The sequence below is a fragment of the Lactuca virosa genome, chromosome 6 (genome assembly GCF_052849685.1).
Source record: "Lactuca virosa cultivar CGN04683 chromosome 6, Lactuca_virosa_CGN04683_v6, whole genome shotgun sequence".
NCBI lineage: Eukaryota > Viridiplantae > Streptophyta > Magnoliopsida > Asterales > Asteraceae > Lactuca > Lactuca virosa.
In genome coordinates this window covers 266,131,133-266,148,259 of record NC_136431.1, presented here as the reverse complement: position 1 = coordinate 266,148,259, position 17,127 = coordinate 266,131,133, and the positions used below count along the sequence as shown (strand labels likewise).

At 36.9% G+C, this 17,127-nt stretch overlaps 1 long non-coding RNA gene and 1 pseudogene across 11 annotated transcripts; one reads left to right on the top strand and one right to left on the bottom strand.

Annotated features, from left to right (window-relative positions):
- The first annotated feature begins 10,995 nt into the window (after positions 1–10,995).
- LOC145119193 (ESCRT-related protein CHMP1B pseudogene) lies at positions 10,996–12,458 on the top strand (annotated as a pseudogene). The gene is made up of 2 exons (XR_013713719.1): positions 10,996–11,797; positions 12,112–12,458. The product of XR_013713719.1 is annotated as an ESCRT-related protein CHMP1B pseudogene (transcript).
- Positions 12,459–12,505: 47 nt separating this feature from the next.
- On the bottom strand, positions 12,506–15,353 carry LOC145119194 (uncharacterized). 10 transcript variants are annotated; one of them, XR_013713720.1, is made up of 5 exons: positions 15,265–15,353; positions 14,642–14,756; positions 13,556–13,621; positions 13,039–13,464; positions 12,506–12,591 (listed from the first exon to the last, which is right to left on the bottom strand). It is a non-coding gene; the product is annotated as an uncharacterized LOC145119194 (long non-coding RNA). The 10 variants fall into 10 exon arrangements; XR_013713721.1 differs by having other exon boundaries at positions 12,588–13,273; positions 13,374–13,464; XR_013713725.1 differs by having other exon boundaries at positions 12,588–13,621; positions 13,964–14,756.
- Between the last annotated feature and the right edge of the window lie 1,774 nt (positions 15,354–17,127).

The following is a 17,127-nucleotide window of genomic DNA, read 5'->3' as shown; positions in this document are numbered from 1 at the left end:
GGCATTGATGAATTCTAACAGATTTGTACTAGACATTTCGTCAAACAACTTCAGGGCACACACAAATCATCACGCTTTGTAGAATATTACTAATAAAATGAACAACTAAATGCACCACGAATCACTTCTATGTATGTTTGAGAATCAGGATATAAATTAATTTCCTTTTTCATGCTTTCCCATAGCTTCATTGCCTCATCCATTTTTTAAGATTTAGATAAAGCGATACTCAAGTCTTTGTATAGATATACATCGGGATCATACCAGTCTTGCTTTTGAATCACCCAAAACATCTGGAAATTCAATAAATAAGTATTTGGAAAACAAACATGAAAACTAAAGGTCCGTGTTCGGTTATGGTATCATGAAATGGGATGAACACCGTAGGAATCAGCAAGGTAATGGAATGGATTATTCATCTGTTCTTGTTTTACAAAAAGTAGACGCTGTTTAATATAAAAAGTAAACTTGCCATTGCTTAATTAAAGAACAGATGAATAAGGATGTTATACAGAACAGATGAATCCATGTTATAAAGAATAGATGAATCGATGTTATAAAGAACAGATGGATCGATTTTTATTTGTAAAATTAAGAAAGATCAAGATGTTGTACCTGAGTGAGGTGACAAAGGGAGTGCACGCAGAGTCGGAGATACTGTGTCCGTGTGTCGCTGATGAAGGGGGAGGAAAGGACCGAAGTCCCTTTCTCAGCCCTCCTTGCGAATCTGTTTGACCCTCACTAGTGCCCTTGATTTTTGACTGCTCCCATTCGATCGTTCCTTATTCCCGATCTGTTGAAGAAGACGCGTCCCCTCTTTGTGCATTTAGGGTTGTGGATATGATGATTTTAAATAAGTCAAACAATAGTAGACGTGATTTAAGGGATATACCAAATATATAAGAATTTATTTTTAGTTTATAAAAACAAAATGACTCATCTACCCTTTTTTTTACATTAATGATTTATTTTTTTCTTGAATTCTCATTGGTGCATACATGCACACAATACTTGCTAAAAACATTTGAACCTAGCTCTCTCTCTCTCTCTCTCTCTCTATATATATATATATATATATATATATATATATATAATTATTAATTATATACAAAATCATTGCATTAAGTCACGCCTTACAAACAACGTGGCTCGTCACGACTCGTAAAACCTTGAAGCTAGACATTGTCGCAAAACTCACGCCCTAGCTTATTTAATATCATGATTATATCTTTAAGAATATGCCCTCACTTTGTGTTTTGTTCGCTTTTACCCCTTCCACTCTCAATAGAAAATATTGTCTCCTTCAAAACTTTAACCGGACTCAACAAAACCTGACACGACATGACAACCTGACATAACCCGATACGAAATTAATAGGTTTGGGTAAAAGATTTCGACATGTTTAAGTAAACGGGTTGACACGACACAATATGGAAATTAAATGGGATGAGTTAGCGTCGAGACTTTCAACTCGAATATGAACTGTTTAATTATATATCATGTTTTTATAAATTTCATATTTTTATAAATATATTATATATAATAGATTTGTAGTGGGTCAAACTCAATAATTTAAATTCAAATTCAAATTTTCAATGTGACTTAATTTTACTCTTCCTCATCACTTCGTCCCTTTGTTCCTCGACTCTAACTCTTTTTCATTTTGTCTTCTAAATTAACTATGAATTTTGTCATTCCACCACCCAACTCTAGTGTTTCACTTTTCCATTTTTGCATCCCCATATCTTTCCAACCTTTAAAATGTTTCAACCCGACATAACATAACATATTTACAAGACCTAAACCTTAACTCAAAACCCGAAACGAAAATAAACTAGTTGACACGACATGATAATTAAACAGGGCGGGTTAGGTTCAAGCCCTCTCAACTCGTCTAATGTATTGACACGATATGAACTCAACACGACACGACACGTTTGCCAGGTCTAGCTTTGACTTTAGTTGATTGGCAATATCAACCCTTCTTTAACATTTGATCTTAGAGTAAACTATATTAATGGTTCCTATGGTTTAGGGTAATATGTGTGCATGGTCCTTATTTTTATTTTTTTAGTTCGATGTAGTTTAATTTTGTCCCTGCTGTTGGGTCTAGCTTTTTGACTTTAGTTGATTGGAAATATCAACCCTTTTTTAACATGATGATTTTAGATTAGACTATATGAATGGTTCTTAACGTTTAGGGTAATATGTGTGCATGACCCTTAATTTTTTTTAACTCGACGTAGTTTGATTTTGTCCCTGCTAGACCTTTCCAAATTATGCTTATCTATTTTATTTTGATAAATTTGTTTTTTTATACAATTTGTTTTTGTTATATTATATATAGTTGGATACGACTCACCCATTTGTCCCCCCCCCCCTTCTCCCCTTCACCAATTATTCTTCCCTTTCCCTCTCTCATGAGATCCCGCCATCACCGACTCCTTATTTCTACATGAACATCATTGTTAACATATCCATCTAGGAATACATTAAAGATAGCAGAATTGTTATCTTTAAGACGACCTAGTTAACGGTCGCTACCCGACCTAGTGTCAGACCTAAGCCTTCGCCCTCGTGGTGTCGCACTATGACTTTGGTGCTTGGCGATCTTGCGCCCAGGTCCAATTCCAGACGATAATATTCGGTCTATAATAAGCCAAAATACAGTTGGTCACTTCCCAGGGCGATAAGTGTAACGCTCAAAGCGTTGCCTCTGTCTCCTCTACACCAATAGCAGATGACCATTATTGGTGTGCGATCCACCAATGGGACTCCTCCACGTCTTGTCGTCCCATACGAGACAAATGATATTGTTAGGATCATGCTCAGAAAGAGACAAGTATAAAAGATATCCTTCTCCTCCAGGGGAAGGGATCACTTTCTTCTAGCCCAAACCAAATCTCCATATTCCCATACATACACAAATACTAACTAGACCGTCAGAGCTTCGTCCCAGGACCACCTCCCGAATGTCGACTAATGTTCTTTATTTATTGTTATGATCACATGGCTCGACCCAGTTAGAACAATCACGAGACGACGTTAAGCTCCAAGCACATATCATAATATTTGGTGCCATCCAGGCATGTACTCAGAGTTGCACAACCTTGATACGACACTAAACATCGACGATGATGGCAAAAAGGACCTATGGCGCCTGGTGGAGGAGAGACAATTCCACTCAGATTTATGTCGTCACTCAATGACATGCAAGCAGCTGCATCAGAAGGACAAGTCTCCACCTAAACGCTAGCTGCACAAGCACCATGCTCCACGGCGGACACTGCAGTGGCGATAATAGCCGCCTTATAGCGATCATCACCCGTCACAATAGAGCATTTGGTCACAACCACGACCGCAACGCCACAGATAATGGTGACTCAGCAGTCACAACCACCAGCTTCTCAGCCGCAATCATTGTTGTAGCAAGCGAGGAAGAAGACTTGGTCCCCAGGAACCATGTTGTCCTCCGCGCAACACCCATTGTCAAACTATCAATTCTCTCCTATAGCAGGCATGACGCACGTTCCACTCTTCACATAACAACCATCGATGTTCAATCCATACATCCAGCAGCTGCAAGGATCCATTCCCCAAGTGTCATCAACACAGGAGTCTAATCTTTACTCGTCATCAGCATAGCAGCTCAATCCCCATGCACAATAGTCATAGGGACCGAACCTATACACGCTCGAGCAGCCGGGATCGAGCTCACATTTGAAGCAAAGCATGCAAATGAGCTCACAGCAACAACCTAACATATCGCAGGCGGTGATGTACAATCAGAAGTACGTTAACCCATATTACGCTCAACAATTCATGATGTACAGTGGATTTCCATACCCACACATGGAAAACCTGGTGAGGAGTACTAACAATGTTTTCTGCCAGGAACTCTTACAATACGAGATTCCACACTCAACGATGATGTAACGCCCGCAGATTCGGGCTAGTCAATTTAGAGACAATGAGCGTTAAAAATGACTTTTTGATAGAAGATTATTTAGAATAAATAATCTTAACCAAAGTATAGTATATGTTACAAAGATTCCGTACATATAAAGAACGTTGAAATCCGACTTATAACGAAGAAGTTAAGACCCGTCGAACTTTTGCGACAAAACCGGCATGGCGCCGCGTATTGTAAAAAGTGAATTTTTTATAAGCTACTTTTTAGCCTTAGCAATCTAAACGAAAGTTGTAGTATATGTTAAACCGAGAACGTACATAAAAAGAACGTCCAAATCTGGCTTCGTTTGAGGAAGTTATGATTTTTTTAAGATTTAGCATAACAGTGCACAACCCGGAAATCTAATTTTAGATTGATCGATTTTTAGCCAACACAACCTAAATGAGAATTGAAGATATCATTAATAGGAGCTCAACAATATAAATACAGTCGAAAACGGACGTCGGATGACAAAGTTATGAATTTTTAACGGACTTTAACTGTCTAAGCCTGTTAAAATATAACTTCAAGTCAAAATTAACCAACGGAGTCTAAAATAAAGTTGTAGATCACGTCGCTACCTACGCGTGGATATAAAGAACGTCAAAAACGGAGCTCGTATGCGAAAGTTACAGATTTTAGAAGATAATTAGTTTTTGGGGTAATCTGCGAGTGACACGTGACGCAATCTGAGCCACTACTTCCTCACCATGGCTTGCCACCAGATGGTGATACATGGCATGGGAACGCTCAACATTCAGCATGGGAATGTCCCACGTTCGCATCAGACCCATCCTATAAATAGAGGCACAAATCACTTCATCTCTCCCAAATACCCCCAAACCCTCTAAGCCTTTCCCTAGCACCTCCTATGTGTTAGAAGCGAGTACCGGAGCGCCGGAAAGCCCCGAGAAGAAGATCTTTCGGCTCAGAAGTTCTTCCCGCGCAGAGCTCGGTTCCTCGCTAAAACCCCCAGTAAGTGAGTTATGCTTACCCTACTTTAAGTATAACTTTTGTTTAAGTTCATTATCATTATTATGAACCTATAAACAAGATTTATCAGTGATTCCAAGTCGTTATACTGATTGATCTACTTACGGGGATGATGTCTAGGCTGTGATTTAGTGAGGTGTTTAAAGTGGGGTTTCCAAACAATATACTTTATATACCAAACGGACTCTACCTCCGATATGATCCTACTTGGTTGTTTCTTACTTGATAGATCTTGAAGTAGACTTTGAGTTAATGATAAATCTAGACTAATAATTAGTCGCAATAAACATTAGACTAAAATCTAGTAATAATGATACTAGGTTTCGTCGAAGGAAAAGAAAATTGTTAGAAGCGAAGCACTTCCCGAATTTCGAGTCATCACTTTAACAAGTGAGTGCATAATTACTTTCATCTTACACATAGATATGAAGTATTTAATATTAATACATGCTATATGTTCTTATTGTATGTGTTCCTGATATCTATGCTAGATGAACGATTTATACATGTTTTAGTTGATTTAAACTTTATACGTATTTTTATACATATAAGAATATTAGGTAAAAATGGGTAGATGAATGATGAGAGATGAAAGATTATATAAATGAACATTAGCAACTGTGCCACAACCTGTAGGTGTTTTGGAACTACGTATTCACCAGATGTACTCTAAATATCATGGCAGCTGCGCCTAATGGATAATATTGGCAGTTGTGCCTAATAGATAACATTTCAACTACGTGTTCACCAGATGTACTCTAAAAACCCTGGAAACTATGGACTTAGTGCCTTGTGAATGGACGTTGGCAGCTATGGATTTAGTGCCCTATAGATGAACGTTGGCAGCTATGGACTTAGTGCCTATTAGATAAACGTTGGCAACTATGGACTTAGTGCCTATTAGATAAACGTTGGCAACTATGGAATTAGTGCCTTATAGATGGACATTGGCAGCTATGGACTTAGTGCCTAATGGATAACACTGGAAGCTATGGACTTAGTGCCCGTTAGATAACCTTGGCAGCGATGGACTTCGAGCCTATTCCTTAGGAATGAATAAGTGAAGAATAGATGATTCTTAGGAAAGATCCTTAAGAATAAAGAAGATAATGGGGATGGAAAATTGGGTTAATTGTTTGATGATTAAAAATAATAATTATATTATTGTGGGTTGAAAACCCTATGTACTCATCAGGTTTCCCAACCCGACCCACTCAGTCTATTTCTATCACAGGTATCGATGTGAAGATACATTACACTGAGAGATTAAAGGAAATGTAATTCATTAGTGTAAATGAATGTAAGGTTTGTTTATGCTTATGTTTATGTATTGACGATGACATCCCAATGTTTTAACATAAATAAAATACATTTCTTCGGAAATGCTTTGATAATATATTTATCATGTTTTCTGGGAACAAATTCCACAATACTACTTTTTAAAAAGGATACTCTGATTTTAATATAAGCATAAATAAAATTTTTAAAATGACCGTGAATTTGGGGATGTCACAGATGATACCAAACATCCCAAAGTATGATGGCACCACCGATTCGGATGAACACATCGACACTTATGAGTGGACGATGACGTCATTGAGAATGGATAAATGGTTCACTTGCACGTATTTCCCTGTCATGCTATCGGGAAATACATGAAACTGGTTCAAGGCACTACGACCTGGTAGTATCTCGAGCTTTGAGCAGCTACGGTACCTCTTCGGCTCTTCCTCAATAATTTCATGCAATTAAGGAAGGCTAAGGGATATGCGAATTCAATCGTGGCATGTAAGAAAAAGGAGGGAGAGTCAATAAGAGCGTATTACGATAGATTCACTTTGGCAATGTGTTAGGCGTGTCAAACCCAAAAAATAATAGGGGTACGATATACTCCAAAATAATCCCACTATATTGCACTAGAAAGGTAGTACAAGGCAAGTAGGGTCGATCCACAGAGACACGGGACAATAAGTCTATACATGTTTTGCGTAAGGTATTTGTTCACAAAAGATTAAGAGGGGGGTTTTGAATGCAATGATTAAACAAACAAATTTAAAACACGAGTAAACAACTAAACGAATGAATTACGTTCAAATTTTTGTAAGGACTCCAACTTCATGTATGACAATCCAGCAATGTGAATCAAAGATGACAAGACATTTGTTTCATTCTATCTAAGTTGGTACTTGAAAGTGTTAACAAGCTCTAACACTTTCCATTCACCACATTAATCAATCAAAACAAGCTCTTTGATTAATCCTAACCTTGCTAACCTAATCTAAACAAGCTCTTAGAATTAGATTAAAAGATTGCATTAAGCTTATTGTGAATGTTCCCAACAACACCCAATACTCCTCACAAGCTCGGGAGCGTAAGAATATGTGAAAAGATTTACACTAAATTCATTCATAAGAAATCAATTTAATGCTTGTTACTTAGTTCTATTCACAAAACAATTACGGATTTTGCAAAATGAATAACTTGAATGACTTAACCCTAATTCAAATGGCTAATAAGAATCATTATTAGAATCAAACATTCGATTGAAATAAAATCAGTTTCACTAGATAGAAATTAAACACAAACATCAGGTCATATGATTTGATTCACAACCAAAAAGTCAAAACATGAAATTGGAGAAGTTAGGGTTCTAGCCACACATGGCTAGAACAAGATTAACAAGTTTAAAAGATGAAATTAAGTGCTAAAGTGCTTACAAAGAAGGAATTAAAATGTTTCCCAATGATTAACGCACAAACCCTTGCTAAAACCCTTGAATTCTCCTCTCCAAAAGTGCTCTGGTATGTTCTGTGTGTGTAAAAATAACCCAATTCCCGTGATATGAAAAAGAGGAAAAACTGCCAAAAGATAGTTTTTGGGTCGAACACGGCCCGTGTCAAAATAGGCTAAACTGACACGGGTCGTGTTCAGCAGTCAACACGGCCTATGTTGATTTGCACTAAACTGACACGGCCCGTGTTCAGCATGGTCAACAGCTTCTTCTTGGTCAAACACGCCCCGTGCTCACTTTTCAGTGTAAATCCAACACGACCCGTGTACCCCTCTGACTCCGAATCCAAACTTGATTTTTCCAACTTTTCCGTTCTTCGTCCGATCATCCCGAAATCTTCACCAATGCTTCCCGGCACCTCCCAAAGCGCATTCCAAGCTCCGGTTTACCTGAAAAAGACATGAAAGTGTGCAAATAAGGTTGTTCTAGAGACTAACATGAATATGATGAAATGCAAGAAAAAGGAAGAACAATTATGCTAAATAGATGCATGAAATAGGACTAAAAGGTGTGCAAAAAGGTGCACAAATTGCACCTAACACAATGCTTAACGTCCTAGGCCATGAGGAATTCCTTTTTACAAGTGCCTTCACCCAAGGTTTAATCCCCGACCCTCTATCGATGGAGATGAAAGGGACGGTACCCCAATCAAGGGACGAGCTCAAGTACAGAGTAGAGAAATATCCCAGACAAATTGAAGGTGAAGAGAGAAAAAAGGCCAACCTAAAGGCTGTCGCCAATGTATACATAAAACAAGAAGAAGCAGTCTCTCGACCTAATATCGACCATCGAGAGCGCTAGGACGGGGGCCACGACAAGCACAATCGGGATTCGTGACATTCGTCCCAAAGATATCATCCATTCAACAAGGATGAGCACCAGAACCATCGAAGTGACGTACATGCCATTGAGAAAACGCCTCCAAAAGCGGAAAGCGAAAAAGGCAAGTACCGTGAGTTCCACAAAAGTAGAACTCACGAAACTGGCGAGTGCACGATTCTGAAGAAAGAAATTGAAGAAAAACAACTAAAGGACAACTTCTCTGATATTGCAAAGGACTTAAGATCCAAATTCGATGCCGACCAAAAGAATGCCCGAGCTAAAAAAGACATGGGTAAGCGCCAAGAGAAAGAGAGCGACATCTTCACCATTGCTAGGCCTGTAACATCCCGGGTTTTCAGGTATTTTCGAATCCTTCCTTTGGTAAATATATATGTCATTCTGGTCCTTGAAATTGGTTGGAATTAGCCCTAAGAAGACCTAGTGGCAAATTGGTAATTCTTGGGAGCTTGAGTTGTACGTTGGGCGTACATGTAGGTAGGCTAAGCGTACTAGGGCATGCCCTAGTACGCTGGGGGTACACATATGTACGCAGGGCGTACGCGTGTCTGGGTGAAACCCTAATTTTCAGGGTTTGTGGATTATTTAAGCACCATTATGGGTCATTTTGACTCACTCATTCAGCCTCCAAGTCCCTTAGCCATTTGGGGAGAACCCTAACCCCCATAGTGAGCATTTTGAGCTTATAGTGTGATTTTTGTGTGCCAAAAGGAGAAGTTAGTGCATCAAAGGAGTCAAGGAAGGAAGCAAGCTTGTAGATCTGGGATTATCATCTTCTTGGGAAGCTTCAGAAGGTATAAAGCTTCTACCTTATGCTTGGATTGTTTAGATCTTGTTTTGGTTGCTTTTTGGTATTCTTCTTCTCCCAAGAGTCCCAATGTTGTGCATGCTTTGTTTTGGTCATGTTGGGCTGTCCTTTCAGACCCGAGGATGGGTCCTAAGGCATAAAAATGAGGTCCCTTGAGCTAGTTTGGTCCCTTGTTCTTTGTAGGAGGTCTTAATGGATTAAGACCATGCATTAAGCCCTTTTTGGATGACCAAAGTCTTAAAGTTTGAGACTTTATGGTTTCTAGAGTACTTTTGAGTAATGGATCTGAAGCTTGAGCTTAGGTGCTTAATCCATTAAGCATTTATAAGGATTTTAAGATCTACGAGGGTACGCCCCGCGTAAGTGGATGTACACCCCACGTATTGAGTCAACCACCCCTATGGTGGTCAATGCGAGGCGGTGTACGCCCAACGTACCGAAAGGTTACGTCCCGCGTACGCCTTCTGTGTGGACTTCGGACTTGGGCTTCGGGTGTTGGGCCATCTTTTGGGCTTGAATGCTTAGGCCCTCTTTGGACTTCAGGGTATGAGTGTTTTGGGCTGATTTGAGAGTTGGAACTTAGGATAAGGACCGATAAGGAGTTGGGCTCAATTTGGAAAATTAGGCTAAGTATGGGCCTTGAAGTTATTTGGGCCTTTTGGATCAATATTTGGACTTGGGCCTTGGCCCAATTAGGGAAAGGGTAAAATGGATAATTACCCTATGTTTGGGCCCTTAGTCATGAAGGGTATTCCAATTGTTAATTGGATGTTTGTTTCTGTGATAGTTCGGGATTTTCCGTGGGTCAGCATTCAGAGGTTTCAACACATTTTGACTTTGTGAGATGAGTATTCCTCACTATACTTGTTGGGTCGAAGGCACCAAGGTCGGCCCTTTTGGAATGAGTACCCTGATTAATGCATGATTGAGTATTATAGTGATATGTTAGATCTGTATCCTGGTAGATATGATAATGCTATGCTTATTGATCCGTATGATCTGTGCTTGTCTGTTGATTATCAGGGTTTTCCTTAAAATAATAATAACTGATACCAACCTATATTGCAATTCGGGTTTTCGGGTTTCAAGTCGGGTAGGACATTTTCAGGTATATTCAAAAATTACGTAAGTGTCATTAATTGGATTTTTATTACATTTAAGTTGGAAGGCAATTTTTTTATGATTAATTTGGGCATGTTGAAGTTGAACATAAGGTTTAAAGGTCATATAAAAATGATTTCGTATGCTTTATATTACCGTGAAGTTATAGGCACAAAATTTCCAGCAACAATCTACAATCATTTTGCAAGAAATTGTTCTATGTAAAATTTTATAGTTTAATTGGGTATATCCGAATTTTTTTAAACCCATCTAATACCTGACTTATTTAAATATCAGGTTATCTGATTATCCGAATTTCCAAATCCAATAGCTGATTTACCCGACCTAATCAATCTGAATTCAAAACGGATCGGATTGAATAATCGAGTAATAATTATTTTCAACACCCCTTCTACACGAACCGAATTACAAAAAATATAAATTAAAAAACCATCCACATAAATTACCATAAACTCCCAAACCACAAGGGCATTTTGTTCCCTTTACTCTTTTATTCTTGTGAAAAGTGAACTATTCTTTGTTACCTTTTGTACAAAACGCGAAACGCACAGATTCTTCAACCTCATATCACTCCTCTTCTTCCCAAATCGAAAGACCCTTTACTTTCTCAAAACCCTAGATACAACAAAAATGGGGAGCCGACAGGCCGAGAAGCTTATGAACCAGATCATGGAGCTCAAATTCACGGCCAAGAGCCTCCAACGTCAAGCAAGAAAATGCGAAAAAGATGAGAAATCCGAAAAACTCAAAGTCAAAAAGGCAATAGAAAAAGGTAACATGGACGGAGCTCGGATTTACGCCGAAAACGCCATCCGTAAACGCAACGAGCAGATGAATTACCTTCGTTTATCCTCCCGCTTGGATGCTGTCGTTGCCAGGCTTGATACTCAGGCGAAAATGACCACGATTAGTAAATCCATGTCGGGGATCGTCAAGTCCTTGGAGTCAACTCTAGCTACAGGGAACTTACAGAAGATGTCGGAAACGATGGATCAGTTCGAGAAACAGTTTGTGAATATGGAGGTGCAGGCTGAGTTTATGGAGAGTTCGATGGCTGGAAGTACTTCGCTTTCGACTCCGGAAGGGGAGGTTAATAGTTTGATGCACCAAGTGGCTGATGATTATGGGCTTGAGGTGTCGGTTGGATTGCCTCAGGCGGCTGGGCATGCTGTGCCGGTGAAGAATACAGAAAAGGTCGACGAGGATGATCTATCCCGGCGTCTTGCGGAGCTCAAAGCTCGTGGGTAATTATCTATCTTTCAACCATACATTCCGATGGATCTTCTGCGAGGTAATCATCCAGAATCATGATGTTATGTAAATTTGAGTATATTACTTAATTTCTTCAATATTATAAGTGTATGTTCTTTACAGTTTAGAACTTTTTAAATCCTTATGATCTTGTTGTCCATGTTCTTGAATTGGTACATCTGAAGTTGATGTATTTGAGTTTGACACTGAATTTGAATTTGGAACTCATATGATGGCTAGTTATCTTTCATGGTTGTCCATTGTCGAATTATGTACCAATGAAGTCATTTCATCTCTGTTTTCTGGCCTTCCATAATTCCATTAAGTTGTTTTACTGCTCAAAATTTTTTACAGTTACTATTCATGTCCCATGATGCTGGATAAGTATACTTATCTTCATGGATGGATTCATATACTGGAGGATTAGTTAGATGTATTCATGTCACTTATTACAAAAAACTACAAGTTGTCATCATCCACTGTATTGGAGTGCCATGATTCTTCATTCTCTAAAACTCATGGCTATCATCTTCTCTGGAGAATTGCAACACTTGTTAATTTGTTGTGATATATAATCAAGTAAGTAATGTATTAGGTTTTCTATTTAGTTTGTGTAATGTAATCAAAAGGAGGCTTACAACGAAGAAACAAAAAGAGACAGTGTTCAAAACAACTGCATCAAAATGAAACAAGTTTTTGAAGACCCGAAAGTAAAAGAGTTATTAAGTTAATAATTTACATTTATTTCCTTGGGAACAAGTTTTTGAAATTAAAGTAGAAGGTTGTAATAAACAGGGCTAAGGTGCAGTTGCCTTCCTACGCAATAGTGAAAGCCTGTAAATATTTTCAAAGTTTAGCGTTATAATTAAAGTAGAAGGTTGTAATAAATAACGAATGGAAGTAAGTAATGCGAGCAAAAGGCTACACATTACAATAGAGTTTTGTTCTGATTAAAAAAAAAGCACCAGTAATATAGTAATATGAGAATCTTCTGGTGGTTTACCAAAAAAACCATTGACCTTTGATCAATTGTTAATACATGCATTAACCTTCCATGTTACAATTTTGGAGTTCAGATGATTTTTTACAATATAAAGTAATCCCATTGCAATTTTGGCCCTTTTATTTGAATTAATATAAAATTTAAAATAATACTATAAAATAAAAATAAATAAAAGTTCAGTATATATTTCACTAAAAAAATATAAATTGACACTTCTGATGCAACTTAATACTTGCCTTTACAGTTTACATCATTAATTTTATTTTGCATTTACTAACCTTCAAATGAGTAGGTTCAGAGGGGAATTCATCGGCGATTTTGAAATCAAACCCCCCAAAAAACTAAACCAATATGTTATAGTTTGAGAACACCTGTAATGTGTTGAAACTCCAAGTCTTCTTCTAGTGCCGAACAATTTTTTTTTTCGAAATAAGTGTTCAAAAAACCCAGTAAGAAGAAAATCAATTCATACATAATGTTCCCAAATCATATCTTGTAAGTCAAACCGCAAGGCTGACGTAACGTGCAATAAAATAAACCTCATAAGTCAGAAGTAGAAAAACAATCATGAATCTATCATATAGTTTAACCTTCCTATTTCCATCATTCTGACCTTTGTTTCATCCCACTTCTCTCACAAAAGCCTATACTTTGCAAACTACATCAGTTTCAATCTAGATTCACCTACAAACCCCCTCGTATCACTAAAAATCATAAAAAGGAGTTCCAATAGTTATCCAAGAGAAGAGGGTGAGCATGAAAATCAAGAAAAATGAGAATCAAATGAATTGAAACCTTTCTCCCTTTCTCAGTTGCAACAGTTTGTTCCTATAAAGAAAATGCATCTTTTCTAGCGTTCCCCTACAATTCAAAGAACCACCCAATTGAAAAACAAATACCAGACAAATATATAGGGCGTGTTCTGCAAAACTAGCTGGTAGCGGATATCTTTTGATTTTAGAGCTTTTTGTTGAAAGCTACTCCATGTAGCTTTTGATTTTGGAGGTTTTTGTTTAGGCTAGAAGCTAAACGCTCCTGTCGCCGAACGAGACTTTTTCTTTTTAACTAACGTTTTCTTAAAAGCTAGAAGCTAGAAGCTCCCAAAAGCTGAAAGCTGCGTGCCGAACACGCCCATAATCTAAAATATATAATAACAAAGAGCTTTAATTCACCATAAAAACTTACTGCCAACTCGTTTCTTACCCAGGAAAGTAAATGCAAGAGGCATGTAAATCTACCACATCCAGAAGTATGATTGTATGAATAATTAAAGTCTCTCTCACCTAGACTATTGTATACAACTTGCAAGCATTGCTGTATACAACTTGCAAGCAGGAATGATTGGTAATGGTTAATCAAATTCTTGTTCACCACCCATATAACCAAACTCTTCTTTGTCAATAAGAAAGACTCCCTTTTGAAATCGGATGATCAATGCATCTACTACCACTTACACATAATAACACCAACCCGGGATTTCATAATTCAAAAGAAAATAAAAAAAATAATAAATAGATGAAGAAAACAAAGCAATTCTTATTTAAATGCTACAACAAGAATTCGTGTTTCCTAACATATAGTGCAAACTCATAGGTAAAAACAAACCACTTCAAATTATTTGATAACCATACACAATTTGAATTATTTCATAAACTAAACGAACGCTAACAACAGAAAAAAAACCAATAAGGCTGTTATTTGAATAGATAAAAGAAACTTAAAAATCATAGATAAATGTTTAAATTTGAATTAACAAACAAACCATAGAAAAATCATGGAAAAGTGAAATAGAATCATATGAGAACAACAGGGAAGAATAGGAAGGTGGATACAGTCGACGACAAAAAAATTCTAGAAATAGAAAATGGGAAAACAGATTACCTTAATTTAAGCATCCATGGCATCGATTTTTCATTAGTCTCAATCTTCAGAATTGTGTCTTCAGTAGGCCCTGACCTTCCGTCCTTTTTAGCGTCAATTGTGAAGCAACAAAACCCTAGAGAGAAAAAGAGGAACTAAGGCATATTGAGTACTTAGTTTTTGAAACATTACAGGAAGAAGGAGGTGAGAATAAAGCAAAAGGCTTGAGAGGGAAACAACAACTAATCAATCCTAGAATTAGGGAAAGAAGAAAGACAAAATCCTAAAAAACAAAATTTACAACAAACGAATGAAATTATACTACTTTAAATAGAGAATAAACATGGAGTCGGCGTGAAGAAGAAGTTAGCGGGTGACTCGGCCACAATCAAGGGGAGGTGGCGGTGTGATCCAAGAGTGGCAAGTAACTTTGGGGAAAACGCCACCGCCAAGTAGGAAAACCCATCGCCAAGTTTTCAGCCTCATCCTGAGGTCAGGCTGACCGGAAGCAAGCAGACACGAGCGACCAAATGACGCCATTTTTAGAACCTAGTGTGTAGGGTTGAGAGCAGTTTAAGCAAGAAAGAAGGTAGCTAACCTTAGGATGACGGATGCATGATTAAGTAAGTAAGCAACAAGCTTACCAGGAAGCGTGATGAGTGGTCGGTGGGGAAACGTAGACATGCTAATCTTTCAAAAGAGGGTATTGTGTATAGGTGTATGATATATTAATAAAATAAAGGGTAAAAGTCTAAATATAACTATGCACAATTAAGCTTGCGAGTTTCACTAGGTGAGTATTTCAATACTCGAGTCTGGCTTGATAATGTACTTAGGTGGCTTGATAATGTACTTGAGTAACTCGAGTTCGACTTGACTTGAACTAAATCGATTTCGAGTGTTTTTCGAATCGGTCTCGAGTATTTCATGAGTTGGCTCGACTCAGTTACATGTTACCAAAGTACACACTAAAGACTACAAAGTATTATGTGATTCACAGATAAAGTTGGTATCTACTTATTAAACCGGATAATACATGGTTATGAAAGTGAAATATGAATCCAGTTCTAGTAAATCACATTAATTATTTATTTATCAAACAATATTACTAAATGATTTTATTTGTTTATTTATTTTGTAGGTGTTGCCTACTACAAATACATCAAACACTACCATTTTGTCACTTCACCCAATCCTTAATATGTATCTTATTTCGACGAATTGAATATATTTGTCACTAGTTGTGAGACCTGGATACTATACGGGTTGATTAAAACAAAATGTTAAATACGAATGATTAAACGGAAAGTTTCTTTGAAAAAACATGCAAAAAAAATAAATAAATTAAAATTATGTGTTTAGTTGTCAGACCCGTGTAATAAAAGTGTTAATTATAACAAAATCTTAAATACGAAAGTTTAAATTATAAATTTATTTAAAATTGAAATTGAAGTTTGAAATTAATATTTGAAATTTGAAATTAATATTTGAAATTTGAAATTAATATAGTCATTATGGTATGTTTAATTTATGGAAACTAAATTAATGATATATTGAAAAATAAAAAATAAAGTAAATGACAAGTGAAAAATAAATATCTCAAAATTATGACAAAATGACATGTGGCATAATGAAAGAGAGGATGACATGTGACAAAATTATTTTCATTTATTAGGGAATATTTAAATAAGAGGATAATCCTTAATACTTAATATGTATCTTACATCGACCAATTGAATATATTTGTCATTTAAATAAGAAGATGAATGTTAGTTAGTCATGTATTCAATAATATTCTATGTTTGATTTAAGTAATTTTTGGAACTATATGTTTATCATATGAAATATTATTTGGTGTTCACAAACTTAACAATGTCCAGTTATTTATTTAAATATGTATCCTATATTCATCATGTAAATAAAAAGTTATAAAGTTAATGAATACGAAAAATTTAATGCTTTCACACCTATATATAATGAAATACAAAGACATCCTAAACCCCAAACCACAAATGTTTAATGGACTAAGTCACTCGATGGAGTAATTGATGGTGCTTCTTCATCTCAAATACATAAGTCATCGACCATGACTATTAGGGAGGAGAGAGTCGTTCCCTCCCAACCCACTGAACCAACCCACTGCCGCATCAGCGTTTCTCTTTGATTTTTCTTCATCTTTCCCAACCCACAACACACGGAAATCCTATCTTTTTCAACCCACTCAATTAAAAAAAAAATACTAAACAACTAAGGTATAAGTTTTAAAGCACATGGTGTTAGAAATATGGTTTAGTGGCACTTGGAAATCTGAGAATCGTGATAAAACACTTTCAAATCGAAGTATTTGGGTGGTACTCCCAAATCCTCAATTGGATAAGACTCAGAGAAAATCAGAGAGAAAGAAAGAGAATGAGATGGTGTAATTTCGTGAGTACCAGAAAACTGGCTAAAAATTGGTTATAAACCTTCCTTGTCTGAAAAACTGTCAAAACTGTCATATAACAGTT